Raw genomic sequence first — 12403 nt, 5'->3', positions numbered from 1 at the left:
ACTGTCCGGGTCGGCGGACCAAATGTAACGGCTGCTCTCCTATCAAAGTCAAGGATAACTTTACTCCGCCCAGTTCGTTTCAGCGGTTTCAATTCTGTCCGGATATTGTGTTTTTGCAGTTAACTGTTGTAAACTGTTTTATCCACTATACTGTAGAATACCGTTGCATTACTTGTTGCTCAATTGCTCCTGATAACTAATTGCTCAGCTTTGCTGTATAACAAACTTGTTTCAAACAATCATATTTTGCTTGAGTTTTGGTTCATAACTCAAATTATAATTCGAAAATTCAAAACCCCTTATGTACAGCTCTAGGTAACTGTCCTAGCGACTGGTTAGGGTAAACAATTTCTATCTCGCAATGTCTTAATGTACTGGGCGACATTTTCCCGATAATCAAAGTTAACAAATGTAACCAAATTCGCACTTTGTGCTTTTCAGCGCACTCAATTGCTCAATAACGCAATTTGTGAACTATGCCAGGCTTCGTTAAAGCCAGTAAGAGCAACAGACTATGTGCTTTGCACAAAGTCTCTCTTACTTAGGAACTTCGTTCCTCAGAATGAAGGATTTGAGAACATCAAAGTTAATTCTCTTTTCAACAAGTCAAAGTAAAGTTAAAACTGTACAATCACTAATATGATCTACAGATACAAGACACGATAACAAGTAATTTACCGCTCAAAAAAGTGTGCTTCAATACGCACTTTATGTCAGTTAATGAGACAAAATTAACAAGTTTCAACTTATTTTTGGTAGTTTTTCCAGCTCCTTTTATGGTGCTAGTGACGTGGATTTTTATGTCAAATTCAACTGTTGATTGCTTGCAGATAATAATGTCGACAGAATGTGAACACTTTTCCATAACGTCACTTTTTCAGTGTAAATTTGATGTCATGGGAAATTTGTTAACCATGTAGAAGTTTTGTCGAATATTCTGTATCAATAACAGGTTGATTCGCAATCCAATCGCAAAGAATCTGATGCAAGACTGTTAAGTCGTAGTATTGTTTTGCTGGTTGTTGAGGTAGTTCGAGTTTGAGTTATAGTTTGACTTCATGAATGACGATTTTGTACCAATAATAGTTGCTAAATATAAATGTTGAAGAATTTGAACAAATCCGTATGACTTCAATAGAATGTAGCATTAAATTTCACTTGTCACGCTATTCTAGCTTTAAGGCTTGAAATGACCTTGAAGCGCTATTCTATTTGATTTCTGAGTTGTTAAGCTCAGCCGCAATAGGCGAAAAGTTGGCTTTTTCACAGCAAATTTTTACCGCATAATTTTCCCCTAAAATGCGGTGAAATTATGTAAGTTCACCGCCACATTTGAACTCTCACTACGATTTAGCTTCCTTGCACGGTGTCGAACCTCGCACCTCCTGCATATCAGCCACTTCCACTGCGCCAATTCTCACTAATTGCAAGCATATTTGATTTGAATTTAAATCAAATTCACTGTACTTTTTGTAAAACATGCGCGTTGAGCTTTTGTAAGATTAGCGGTGAAATTACAAATTTTAGCGGTGAAATACGGTGAAATGTGGTGATTTTTTGTAAGTTCATCGCTTACTCTAGTGGTGAAATTACAAAAACTCACCACTTGAAAAAGTTTGAAAACGATGTATGATTATTTGTAGGTAAATTTTCCGTGCGTCTTTTAATTAAAGTATTTTAACATCGTTGAACAAAAGACACGTTTTCTCAGCGGTAAATTTGTGTTATTTCGCCACGAAATTAAACGGAAAATTTACGTAATTTCACCAACTTCAGTGCTGTTCTCATACAAATTTAACACTTTTTTCTAAGCGGTGAAATTATGAAACTTCACCACTAAGTTAAGCGGTGAATTTATGTAATTTCACCGCATTCACTGCTGTTCTCACACAAAATTAACACTTTTTTCTAAGCAGTGATTTTATGTAAGTTAACCAATAATTTAAGCTTTCACCGCTTATCTTACATAACCATTCACCGCTTATCATTTACCGCTTATCTTACATAATTTGGACATTTTTTCACAGCAGTGATATTAAGTAATTTCACCGCTAAATATAGTGGTGAAATTAAGTAATTTAACCGCTAATTTCAGCTGTAAAGTTATGTAATTTTACCGCTACCAGGCGATAAAAGTTTTTTTTTACCGCATTCACCGCCTGATTTATGTAATTTCACCGGATTCACTGCTTATCTTACAAAATTTTCCGCATTAACCGCTTATCTTGCATAATTTTGCGTTGAATGGCGTTGTTGACACGGTTGTTGAAATAGAAGATCCATGGTTTTCATTTTGAAGTTCTCTTATGCTGTCATGTCAATTTAATAGGTGCGACAATTCATTAACTCAAACCAATGGCAGCCCTGTTAAATATCGACAGCTAAAACAGATTAATAAGATTTTTGTTAAATCAAATAAACAAAAAATGTCATGCTTCGCCGGAGTTGAAAACAAAGACTAAGGCATGAAAAAAGCACTATTTTTCGTTTTTGTTTGAGTGTTGTAGATTTTTACGTTTCTACAGTCCAATTCATTAGAAGAGGATTTTCCGTTATTTTTTGGCAAAATGAACTCAAACAATCGATATACAAAAAGAGTTTCTGTCTGAATCGCATACTCACAGTAATAAAGGTTTGAACTAAATTTTATTAATAAAATTTTTAGCCGCAAAAATTTGCTAATAGTTGATTTTTTTTGTTGAATACAAATCATTCAGTAGCTCTGATAACCAACAGAGAATATAGTTCAAATTTTTAAGCTAAAGATGCAAAAAAAACTTTTCCTATCCTTTTGATTTCATAAAAGACGATTACAAATATAAACAAACATTTGTTTCTGAAAGAACTCATTGTTCCGACCCCACTTGTGGGGGGGTGACTATAAGCTCAAATGGGTTTTTTTTGTTCAGACAATTTTGGCCGATTTATATATATTGATCATAGAGAAATGTGAGTGGTATCATAAAAAGCTCGTCCAGCGTTGATTCTAAATTAGAAGATTTTTTTTTAATTTAGTTTTTTCGTGGAGTTACCGAGGCTAAAGTTTCATGTGAACACGAAGTTTAAAGTTCACTTTTGTTTCACTTTTGGTTCAGTTTTGTACTTTCAGTGTAATTTTTGTTCAAATTAACATTTCTTCCATAATTACCTTTCACGCTGAAAAATACATCAATTTGAGGTTCCTAGTAGACGAAAGGAGACTAATAAGACAAATTCTGATCTCACAGGGAAATTGACTATGAAACAATCGAATTCTAATTGAGAGCAGTTTTTTTGAAAAATTTTTGTATTTTTTTTTATTTTGGAGTAACTACGAGAAAAATCACCTTTCATATTGAAGATACATTAAAGAAAAACCTCATTTACATTCGAATGATGCCCAATGAACAGAAAAACAGCTTTCAAAGAATCGCTATTTTTTTTTTGGCTTCGACACTGAGTAATTGTAATTTTTTTTTAAAAATTTTGATCTTCTTTTTGAGATTTTACTGAATTTTTGAAGTCCGATTCCATAGACACGTTGACTTAAAGTGCAATAGTCTTCCTATGAGCATTAAGTGAACCTATCTAGTGCTTTGAGTGGACAGCTAATTGTTGCAATATTTTTTTGAACTTCTTTTGAGCGTTAGCCGAACTTAAACTTATTTTTGCGAACTCTAAGTCAGTCTCAGTAATGACAGAACCAAGTAATTTGCACTGCAACCAAAATTATTCTGGCTAATTGTTTTATCTTCAATTATTGGCTTCAAGGCGACGAGTTTCCATACATTTTTTTTTAAATTTTTGGTTAATTTTTTTTTGCATTTTTGTTTCCTTTTGGAATCTTTTCGCTTTATCTTAAAATGAATAGATCCCATTGTCTCACAGAAGACGTTTAAAAAATCATGAATAAAACTTTCAGAGAAAAGTTTCTGGACTAAAAGGCTTCGACACTTTCTTCTCGCACTTTTCCAATGAATTTTTGGTTTTTGCCTGTATTTGTCATTATTTTGATATTCATAAGACTTATTCCGATGTTTTATTGCTGACTGTTCAGCAACAAACAACCTTTTCTTCCCATTGAGGTGTAACGTAGCGTAGTCTTCGAAAGCAATAGTATTTAATATTGTTGATATTACGGGTTTTCCGAAAGATTTCGTGGTTTTAAAATATTTAGTCATTTCTTTTTTAATTTTCGAAGTCGTATAGTTAAGGAAAGAGGAAACCTATTGTTGTTAAAACATTCTTTCTAAATTCGAATTGTTTGTACGGAAAAAAAAACTTTTTTTAATGGCTTCGACAATTTTGTCTCATATTATTAGAATTCGCTAATTTTGCTGTTTATTTTTCTTTGGGTAGTCTTAAAGAGCTCTCTCATAAGCTTCTAATTGAGGATTGAAATAACGATGTTACTCTATGCAGTTAGTTCATAGCGAAAAAATCTAAAGGTTATGGTTTTATTCGTTTTCAATTTTTTTTTGTTTTTCGTTTTTTGTTATTTGTACTTTTTTTGCACAGTTTTTGTCGTTCTTTTCGTCAACTTGTTACTAATTATCATCATTGAGAGGTCCCATCAAACTCTTTGTACTTCCGAAATTAATTTTTTTTATTTCATGCGGTAACTGATGCTTTGTCTTTGGGAAATTATGCGTTTTCATAAATGTTTTGTGATTGATCATTATTTGTGTTTTTTTCTTTTCTTTTACCACGTTCGCGTAACAACAGACTCCAAATTTTTTCAAATGAAGCCCAAGTGAACTCATTCAATCGTTTAATATAAATTTAGCACAAATTTTATAGATAACAATTGAAATAAGAAACAATATTTAGATAACAGCTTTTTTTTTTAATGGCCTCAATGATTTGTGGTTTCGCAGATTGTTTTTAATTGCTTGAGCTTTTGTCTATCTTTAATCGGTTTCTATGGCTTAGTCCAACCAAAAACAAGTTTGATCAGTTTTGTAACGACTTTATAAGAAATTTATCGAGAATCAATTGGTTAAAAGCTAATGATTTTTAGGACGTTTGAGATTATTTGTTTTTTATTATTTATTATTTGTACTTATAAAAAAAGTTGATAGATTTTCGAATTTCGCCTCATTACTTTTTCCTTTTACTTGTTCTCTAGTCTTATTGAGGAAAATTCCCATCTGCGGTATTTTTAAGGTAATAAAAATTGTGCAGATAAACTTTTATCTGATTGCTTTTCGACGTTGTTTACTATGTGCTTTTAGATTTAGATATTGAGCCTTTGCCGTTAATTTTTTTTGTTTTGCTTGTTTTGTTTGCATTTTTCTCGTGGTCTTTTTATTGGCAGATCGTTTGAGCGCTGTAATGAGGCATGGTATTATGTAGTTCAATTGGTAGTTTGGGAGTGAAACCGTTTTTAAGACTACTATTTTTTAACACCTATTTTGTTTATCTCTTCATTTGGTTGACAATTAAATAAAAAATGTAGATCAGATCGGGTCGAAACTTATATGTGAACGCACAATAACGAACCTGCTTGTCAGTGAAACAATTTGAATTGAAATTAAATTTTGTCACTCAGGGGTGGGGTTTAAATTTATTGGATAAAACTTCTGAACTGATTATCAAATCTTCAAAACTTCAAATCTTCACTGACATTTTCTTAAATTAAATGTATTGAAAAAACTAAGAGGAACTGGATAACAACTGAAAGGATTGATTAAGATCACTCATAGCTCTTAAAAAACCCCGTTTTGTCTCTCATTATTAAGCCGATGTCATGTGGCTGCAAAAAGAATGACAAATTACAAAACAAACGAAATCAATTAAATTATACGAAAACACAAGTCATAAAAACTATGAGCCCTAATTTTGCGGCGTGTCCAACAGAAGCAATTAAATTTTCCATAACTTTGAGAAAGAGATTACTTAGCAATTGAAATATTTCAATAAACCAAAATAAATTATGCAATTTGTGTATATATTCATTTACAGTGTCCTGCAAATTTTTAATACCAGTAGACTCCTACAGGAAACGAAAGTACAATTAGCCTGTCTCCAAGGTTTCCAAGATCTTTGCGGTGGATTTTAGATCTCTATTTTGGGCATATTTAAACAGAGTGGAATCAAAAAGCGTATTTGTAGCCACTTTTGACTAAAACAATCTTATATTCGAATAATTTAACAACAATGTTAACAATAAGACTCGAATAAAACCAATTGACAAGACTATTTTATCCTCAAAAGTAAAACCAATAACTTTGTTGATAACAACTGTGGCATTTTTTTAAGCAAAATTGACAAAAATTTGTTTTAAAAATAAGGAAAATGTGAATTAAAACAACGGAATGCCGTCTAGTGTTCACAAAAGTTTAATCCTCGATAACTCCCCTTAAAAAGTGAAAAAAGAAAACTGCTTTAAAAACCATATTCTAATGATATCACTCACAACTCTCTACGATGATTTTATCGATCGGCCAAAATTGACGGAACAAAAAAGCCCATTTGAGCATATAGTTCTTCCCCCCACAAGTGGGTCGGAACAATAATTGTTGGATATATTATTCTTTAACATCTAGATACGATTTTCCCTTCTGAAGTCAACTATGTTTTTACGAAGCTTCTCTGATCCGTCGATGACCTTTGTTTTTTTTTCTGTGATTAGAGAGTTTCCAGGAAATTTTGGATCTATATTTTCAAAATGCATTTGTGTACTTATGGATTTGCATATACATATAAATGAAAAAGAAACACAACTGAAAAACGCCTTATGATTTTCAGCTCACTCTTTAACTATATTTTGGAGAGGTACTGCGGAATAAATTCAGAAGTATGCTAATTATTGCAAAGGCTACACTTCAAACAACATTTCATGTCTAACCGAATTTTCTTCACGCCAGGTGGGACCAATTTAAGTCTCCTGATTGCCTCATTCGCTGCGCGTTCAAGCTGAAAATATTTTGAGCCCCACCTTTTGTAAATATCGAATTCCTCAAATATGTGAAATACCTCAATCCGCTCATTTTTGGTGCTTACATTTTGTCAAATTTCGGTCAAATGTCAGATTAATCCGCCCAAATTCCAACTTTCCTTCTCACTTTACCCGCACCAAATTAGTTTTGCAATAAACGGTAAATTTTATTGCCTATTGGCTTGTAAACTTTCAGTTTGTATTTAGATAGAACTTCGCTCAGGTATTTTATTACTCAGCATTTTAGTGAGATATATTTTAGAAATTAGAACAAAAATTGTTGTATATATTTTTTCAATAATATCTAGTTACCCGGGTCGAGGTTTTTGGGTAAATTTTCGTAAGAAATGCGGTGAATTTTCGTAAGAAATGCGGTGATTGCGGTGAATGCGGTGAAAAAAAAATAATTCACCGCTTTTCACCGCATTTCTTACAGAAATTCACCACCAAATTCACCGCATTTCTTACGAAAATTCACCGCATAGACTATTATGGCAAATTAATGTAAGAAATGCGGTGAATGCGGTGAATGCGGTGAAAAAAAATAATTCACCGCTATTCGACCCCAGGTCTAGGTGTCAACGCTAAAAAGCGTTAAATTATGTGAGATTTTGTTGTGGGCTGAAGTATCCATATTGTTTTCAATAAAATCAGTTGGATGCAGATGAAACTGGAAAGTGTTGAAAGCAGACAAAAGTAGTGAGAATATCAAAAATTTTTATTTTTAAACCATTTTTTCTATATGATGGAGCAAACTATCGACCCCCCCCCCCCAACCTAAGTTTTTTTGAACTCTTGCTGTAATCTACTTTCAATTTATTATTGCAAATTTTCAAAAAAAAAGTTGGATGCAATTGAAATAATTTTTACCGCGTATTTCTTACATCTTTTTGCGGTGAATGCGGTGAATCGCGGTGAATTATTTTTTTTTTCACCGCGTTCTCGGTGGCGGTGAATTATTCTTTTTCACCGCTTAATGCGATGAGTTATTTTTTTTCACCGCATCTAGCGGTGAAAAAAAAAACAATTTAACGCTTGGGAGAAAGTGGTGAATTATTTTTTTTCACCGCATCTAGCGGTGAAAAAAAAATAATTCACCGCTTTCTCTCAAGCGTTGAATTATTTTTTTTCACCGCTAGATGCGGTGAAAAAAAATAATTCATCGCATTAAGCGGTGAAAAAGAATAATTCACCGACACCGAGAACGCGGTGAAAAAAATAATTCACCACGATTCACCGCATTCACCGCAAAAAGATGTAAGAAATACGCGGTGAAAATTTTTTTTTCACCGCATTTCACCGCATTTCTTACGAAAATTCACCACCAAACCTCGACCCGGGTACGTGTCGAACAGACCTCAAGGATTTACGCGATCAAAAAAAGGAGGTACAGTAATTTACTTTTTACTATATTTTCACCCTCTCATCGGCATGCTTTTGAAACAAACCGAGATTTGTAGAAACTGTTAGTAACTCGGGAAGCAGCCCTTTAATTTTGAATTTCAACAACCAGAAAGTTTTTGTCCCGACTGAATGAAAATTTAATGTTATGTAATACGGAAGCTTCGCAATGTGCGCTCGCTGCTCATTCACATTTGTGGCATTTTCTAACAAACCAAAAAAGGTTGCATAGTTAAGTTGAATAGGAAGCCAATAGGACCTGTCATAAGTGAGGCTAACTCATAACTAATCATAACACGCTAAATCAAAAATTAAACAACCAGCAAATCTGAAAGTTCAAAAAAGCACAGCGTTTAAGCCATTCAAACCCTAAGCTAATAGCTTAATGGATTTTATGTGTTCACTTCCGCCTCATGTTAAACTCAATTGGCGGTGTTTCAAAGTGACTACGGACTGTGTGAAAAACTACCACAAAATTACAAAAATTTACCAGCTTCAAAACCAAACAAAAACTCTTCATGAAAACACAGTGAGACAAAGTCACGTAACCATCAGTTATAAACAAAGTAAAAGTGATAGTTTCTCTAAAAAGAGGATGCAACCTTTCTTTGTTGAGAAAGCTACAAGTTAACAAAAATAAGATAAAATAGGCCAAAACTCAAAATATTTTTTTATTTTATTCTGTAAAGACTATTTGAAGTCTCTAAATTTATTAATTATGAATCGAAGTATTTTATGGACACCACTCAAAGATCTTTGATTCGTCAGACTGGGTTACACGACACCAAAAAGTACTACGAACAATTGCAGGCAAAAAGCAAGAGTTGAATCAAATTAAAAACTTTTCTGAAGCCATAAACCTGAGTTTTCCCTAAAAACATATTACATCTTCGGTATCGATTAGTCGCGCGTGTTGGTAGTGCTATAGCTGAAAAGACTAGATGACAAAACAAACTCAACATCAATAACAAGTGTTCAAAATTTAGAGCAAGAATATGATAAAATATCAAATGGTTTATGTCAAAAATGGTGAGGATTTTTCAATGATTTTACATTTTGCTTCTCTACAACCAAAACTTTTATTATGCCACACAAACTTTGACATTAATTTTGAATTTGAAAAAATTTGGTACTGATTATTCTTGTTTGCAACAGTGGATCTGAGATGTGACTTCGAAGTTCTACTTTTTAATTAAATTTTTGTTAAGTAAGTTGATCGATGACCGTCATATGCCATGGGGGCAGTCAGCAAGATTGGAACCCAAGAAGAGAGAATAAAATAGTTTTTAGCGCAAATTTTTTTAAATAAGGCAATTGCTTCAGCACAATTTCAAATTTTTTCTAAGAACCAAAAATTTTCCGGTTAATTTTTTTTTCAAATAAAAATACATAGACTTTTTTAATGAACAGCAAAAAAAGAGTTTGGTAGATGGTTTTTTGGTAGATAAAATAGGCTAAAATTCAAAATATTCTTTGATTTTTATTCCGTAAAGAATATATAAAGAAACTAAATTTTTTAATTATGAATCAAAAGTATTGTATGGATACCATTCAAAGATCTTTGATTCGTGAGACAGGGTTAAAAAGACTCAAAAAAGAACAACAAACAATTGCAGGCAAAACGCAAGATTTGAATCAAATTAAAAACTTTTTTGAAGCCATAAACCTGAGTTTTCCCTAAAAACATATTACATCGATTAGCTGCGCGTGTTGGTTGTGCTGTTGCTCAAAAGATTAGCTGACAATCAACATCGATGGCAGAAGTGTTCAAAAGTTAGAGCAAGAATATATTAAAATATCAAATGGTTTATGGCAAAAATGGAGACGAGAATGATTGAACAGTTTGCGCCTCTACAGCCAAAACTTTTACTATGCCACCCAAACTTTGACATTAATTTCAATTTTGAGAAAATTTGGTACTGATTATTCTTGTTTGCAACAGTGGATCTGAGATGTGACTTCGAAGTTTTTCTTTTTAATTAAATTTTTGTTAAGTAAGTTGATCGATGACCGTCATATGCCCTGGGGCAGTCAGCATAAGTGGAACCCAAGAAGAGATAATAAAATTACTTTTAGAGCAAACTTTTTTAGCTAAGGCAATTGTTTCAGCACAATTTCAAATTTTTTCTAAGAAACAAAAATTTTCAGTTCAATTTTTTTAATTCAAATAAATATACATAGACCTTTTTATTGAACAGCAAAAAAGACGTTTGGTAGATTTTTTGAGTCATTTCACTGAAAGATATGGGCGCCTTTAAAAGTCACTAGTAAGGGAAATGGTTAATTTGAAACTAGGAGCAAAAATGTCACCTGGTCCGTAGTTAGTTTTGCGTTCGCATTTAGTTTTTCATTGAACTGTGAAAAGTTTTTTTTTAAAAAAAAACAGAAATTAAATGATATAAGTAGATCTTTGTAGAATAAATTGTAAAAATGTATTTGAAAAAGCAGAAAAAGGTAATGTTTTTTCTCAAATGATCACTAAGGTGCTTTAATACTGAATACGATTTTTAAATTGCCCAAGGTGCCTATGTCGGCAAAGTTTTGAAGGTTGAGTAGAAGAAAAAGTGATAGTTATTTGGAGTTTTGAAAATTGTATTTCAACCGAGTGATTTTTTGCTGATTACCAATATGCAACCGAAAACAATTTTGAATTTTAAAAGCCAACAAGGCAGCTCGTTAATGTGCGTTCGCACATGATGTTCCGACCCGAGCTCATCTACATTTTTGACTTAATTGTCAACCAAATGAAGAGATAACAAAAAAAGATGTTAGAATTTAAAAAAATGCTACATTTTAAGTTAATTAAACACAATAAATTCTGCCTCGAAGAAATAGCAATTGTAGGTTTCATTCATGTGACATCAATGACTCATCACAATAAGTCGTATGGCAAAGAAAAATACATCAAAACCACGAAATTTTTGAGAAAACCCATAGTTCAAAGTCAAAAAATTCTACAGCTTTCAACGGAAGGCATTTAATACGCTAAATTATGCCTAGATCATGTGACGAGTAGGATATCATTAAAAATTTATCAATAAGACATTACAACAAGTCATTGACTATGAAAACAACAACAAAAACAGGCAAAATCCAAAAGTTCGGTAGAAAATGGAGAGAAGAAAGTGTCGAAGCTATTTAAACCATAAGCTTTATTCTCTGAAAACTTTTTCAACGATCCATTGAACGTCTTCACTAAGCCAATGGGAGCTATCAATATTAGGATAATGTAATACGATTTCAAAAGGAACCAAAACTACTAAAAAAAAAATCGAAAAATTAAAAAAATTATGAAAACTCGTGCACAGAAGTAAGAAAAAACCAATAGTTAGAAGACAAAACCGCTAACTAGATAAATTGTTGCTGATGTAGAAAAAAAGCGGTCCTATCATTACCGAGATTGACTTACAATCCACGAAAATAAGCTTAAGATTGATTTATATTCAAAAAAAAATAAAAAAAAATTTTTAAAGTCTTAACAGCCATTAAACTCAAAAGCTTTCCTAGGAATTCAATGAATACGCTCAGCTATGCCACGATGTGAATACAAGGATGTTTATGATGCCTAGGTAATCAATAACACATCACAATATGTCTTATGACTATGAAAAAAACAACAAATACAGGCAAAAACCAAAATTTCTTTAGAAAAATGGGAGAAGAAAGTGTTGAAGTCATTTAAACCATATTTTTTTCTCAAAAGAAAGTTTTATCTATGACCCTTTGGACGTCTTCACTAAAAGAAGATGTAGCCATCAATATTAGAATGACGTGATAAGATTTCAAAATGAACCAATAAAACGAAATGTCCAAAAAATTTTTTAAAAAAATTTGAATTCTTGTGGCATTGAAGACGTATAACCAATAGTTATTTGCTAAAGCCGCCAATGAGATTAACTTATGTTGCAGTGGTATGAAAGAGTTCAATTCTGTTTTTACTGAGACGAAATTACAGTTCACAAAAATATGTTTATGATTTACTAATTTTAAAAAACTTTCGAAAATTTATTTTCAAAGTCTTAACAGCTATTAGCTGTCCACTCACAGCACTAGATAGGTTCACTCAATGTTCATTAGCAACTC

The 12403-nt window shown here is 32.4% G+C and overlaps 1 protein-coding gene across 2 annotated transcripts in view; it reads left to right on the top strand.

Annotated features, from left to right (window-relative positions):
* The first annotated feature begins 6937 nt into the window (after window positions 1–6937).
* LOC142338317 (uncharacterized) overlaps window positions 6938–12403 on the top strand; it is a 30443-nt gene continuing 24977 nt past the window's right edge. The window contains exon 1 of one of the 2 annotated variants that reach the window (XM_075388009.1): window positions 6938–7079. The gene's annotated coding sequence lies outside the window, so the exon portion shown is untranslated. The other variant, XM_075388010.1, reaches the window with a different exon arrangement.

The sequence above is a fragment of the Convolutriloba macropyga genome, chromosome 4 (assembly GCF_964194025.1).
Source record: "Convolutriloba macropyga chromosome 4, txConMacr16.3, whole genome shotgun sequence".
Lineage (NCBI taxonomy): Eukaryota > Metazoa > Xenacoelomorpha > Acoela > Convolutidae > Convolutriloba > Convolutriloba macropyga.
Note: the sequence above shows the minus strand (reverse complement) of the source record. Positions and strands in the feature narration are given on the sequence as shown.